At 44.5% G+C, this 3,316-nt stretch overlaps 1 pseudogene; it reads right to left on the bottom strand.

Annotated features, from left to right (window-relative positions):
• Window positions 1-2,914: 2,914 nt before the first annotated feature.
• LOC149458773 (U2 spliceosomal RNA) lies at window positions 2,915-3,030 on the bottom strand (annotated as a pseudogene).
• Window positions 3,031-3,316: the final 286 nt, after the last annotated feature.

Genomic DNA, 3,316 nt, shown 5'->3' with positions numbered 1-3,316 from the left:
GCATTATGTTTGCCAAGTATTTTATCCTGACATTTCCTAGCATTGCATATATTTTATACAAAAAGGATAAACTCAGCAGCAGCCAAAACAGTTTAATTAATTCAAGTGAGGATGCAGCTATGTAGAAATAGAAGGAAAAAACGGAAATAACAAGGACCAAATAGGGAGAAGTGTCAGGAGATGAAATTTGCACATATACAGTGGGCACCTTTTACTATAAAAAGGAGAGGAAAAAAACCCACAGACGTTGGTTATTGCAGACTGCAGTGAAACCTTGTAATCAAGAACTTCCTGAAGGCCAGCTGAAGAGTCGCTGCCCTTTTCTTCACAGTTGCAAACAATTAGCGATAATGATAGCTTAAACAGAAAGGCTGAGGGGTGTGACTGCGTGCAAGGTGATATCAGAGAGAGAAAGAACTACATAAAACCTGGAAATGTTCAGTAAGGGCTTGTTTACACTTGTAGTTAGGGGAGGTAAAAACATGCGGCTGTGCCTACTATGTTTTTTGTTTTTTACCTCATTTTCCACCTTCTCCCCAATGGCTGCATCATACTTGAAATGTAATTTTTGTTTAATTCCCTAAAACCAAATTTCCACCCTTTGGCCATGCCATGGTTCTATCTCATGCATGTGCAGGCTGGAATTGGCAGAGGCCTGCTCTGATTGCAGAGTTGTCAGTGCTGTGACATGTAGTAGCATCATTGCTCATCCCCATCAAGAAGAGTGAACAACCCCTGTGATGTAAATAGTCACATGGGGGTTTATTTACTAAAGCTGGAGAGTCCAAAATCAGACTCCCTTCTGCATAGAAACCAATCAGCTTCCAGGTTTCATTGCCAAAGCTTCATTGAACAAGCTGAGGTTAGAAGCTGATTGGTTTCTATGCAGAAGGGAGTCTGATTTTGGACTCTCCAGCTTTAGTAAATAAACCCCATGGAGTCTAAGGAAGTAAGGAGCTGTCTGGAAGTAAGGAGCTGTCTGAAAGTAAGGAGCTGTTTGGAAGTAAGGAGCTGTCTGGAAGTTTGCAAGATCGAGCACCTATGCTGGGGACAGAGTGATATGTCACCAAGGCAAATGCAAATAACAGGAAGTGTAAAGGTGCCACACCCTATTATCAATTACAATCAAAAAACACCTGAGCAGTTGCCCTCCTGATGATTTTCATCCCTGCCAGATCAAGCCTGACTTTGAAATCGGGCGACTAAAGTAGGCCATACATGGGTCGAATTCCGAACAATTTTTTGATCTAAAACGTTGTTCGTTCTGTAATCCGATGGTGCCACCAATGATTTAGAAAATCGCTAGTTTTTCCCAAATTTGCCAACATGCCCAATAAACAAAATGGGGAGGAACCATGATAATCGACCGATGCCATTGCCCCACTAACAGAGCGAAAATCGATCAATTATTCTTAGGTCCGATTTTTGAATGAAAAATCGTTCGGAAATCGACCCATGTATGGCCGGCCTTACTGTGAAGTCGCACAATTTCAAAGTATAGGGACATGCCAATTTCAAGTGCGATTTGCAAGACATCTGACACAGATGTCTATGAAAATCGCACAAAAAGTAGTGCATGCACTACTTTAGAAATCGGTGTGGCAACGGCACCGATTTGACTGCTGTAATAGTGGACAATAGGGTGTGACTTGGCATACGATTGGCAAGTTGCCTGGCATGCGAATCGCATGCCAAATTGCAGTCTATGTGACCGGGGGGCTTATCCCCCTTCCTGACCAGGCAATTTTTTGTGTTACGGTGCTGCGTTACTTTAACTGACAATTGCACGGTCATGCAATGCTGCACCCAAATGAAATTTATGTCCTTTTTCCCCATAAATTGAGCTTTCCTTCCGTGGTATTTGATTGCCTCTGCCTTTTTTTTTCTTTTTTGTGCTATAAAAAAAAGACTGACAATTTTGAGAAAAATACAATATTTTTGACTTTTTGCTATAAATTATATCTAGTAAAAAATTTTTAGAAATCTGATTTCATCATAAATTTAGGCCAAAATGTATTCTGCTACATGTCTTTGCTAAAAAAAATCCCAATACGTGTAAAGAAATTTTTTTTTTTTTAAGTCCACAAACGTGCAACTATAAACGTAAAAACCCGTAAGTGTATCACAAAAAAAGTGCAAGTGCAAAACACCACACGAAAAAGTGCACTTAGGGGTGTGCTGTGTCCTACCCCTAAAGGGGCTTGGACCGCTTACCCTGATCCCCCGGGGCACGAAGCTCCTGACGGGGACAAGGTTCATAATTGGTCCTCCTGGCCAAAAGGCCTGGTGGACCACCGTTCCTTGTGTCCAGCCGAAGCCAGACACACAGTACTTGGTCAGGGGGCTCTCCTGAAGAAAAGCCCCCTAGGGATCAGGGGAGGAAGGAACCAAAAGGCCACACATCCTCCCCCTAGACTTCAGGGTAGGCCCGAGGACCCACACCCTCCATCCGTGAAAACACACACATAAGCGAAAGAAAAAGTGACAAACGTGGGAGGTGAAATAAATTAAATAAATAGAAAATAAAAAAGTGGTACCGTGCCAAATCGTGCACATACCAGGCCCTGAGGCCCGTAGCAAAAATTGCCCTGGTCCTAGCCAAAAGGCCTGGTCCTTAGGGCGCTGTGCAAAAAGAATGTAAAAACAGTGACCATGTGCCATGTTCACACAGTGGGGTCCCACACCCAGGTGTTACTAGTGGCACCCCTGAGAGCGTCTACTCAGGGGGCACCGAGTTTGCGGACTTTCTGCCTCCTCAGCCCCTGGCCAGACCAAGGTAGATCCGTCCAAATCAGGAGGTACTGGGTCTTTCCAGTGTTCCCGGAGGAATTACTCCCAGGGCCCCAGAACGCATCATGGCGCTCCCCGGTTTCTGTCCCTCCGGTACTAGCCTTCCGGGCCCCCATCATACCAGTGAGGGTACTATACAACAGCCATCCCCGCAAAGCTAGAATGGCCGGGAGCACCCCCACTGGACACTGATAAGAACAGATACTACACTTGATCTTAGCCAAAAGGCCGAGAAGCGATGAATTGGTTTGCATGAAAGTTAGTGTTTACAAATGGTGGTATATATATACTGGGATTTTTTTTTTGTACTAGTAATGGCAGTGATCAGCAACTTATAGCTGGACTGCGGGACTGTGGCGGACATTCTGACACTGGGGGGGAACTGACTTGGTGTCACTGACATCCCCAGTGACACCAATACAGTCATCAGTGCTAAAAAAAAAAATCACTGACACTTTACTAATGGCACTGGGCAGGAAAGGGTTAACTGTGTGCTGGGAGTGTTTTACTAGGGGGCGGTGTCAGT

The sequence above is a fragment of the Staurois parvus genome, unplaced genomic scaffold, assembly GCF_062004578.1.
Source record: "Staurois parvus isolate SC_StPar_1 unplaced genomic scaffold, SC_StPar_1.0 ptg000276l, whole genome shotgun sequence".
Classification (NCBI taxonomy): domain Eukaryota; kingdom Metazoa; phylum Chordata; class Amphibia; order Anura; family Ranidae; genus Staurois; species Staurois parvus.
The sequence above is the reverse complement of the archived record's forward strand: the minus strand, read 5'-3'. Positions and strand labels throughout refer to the sequence as shown.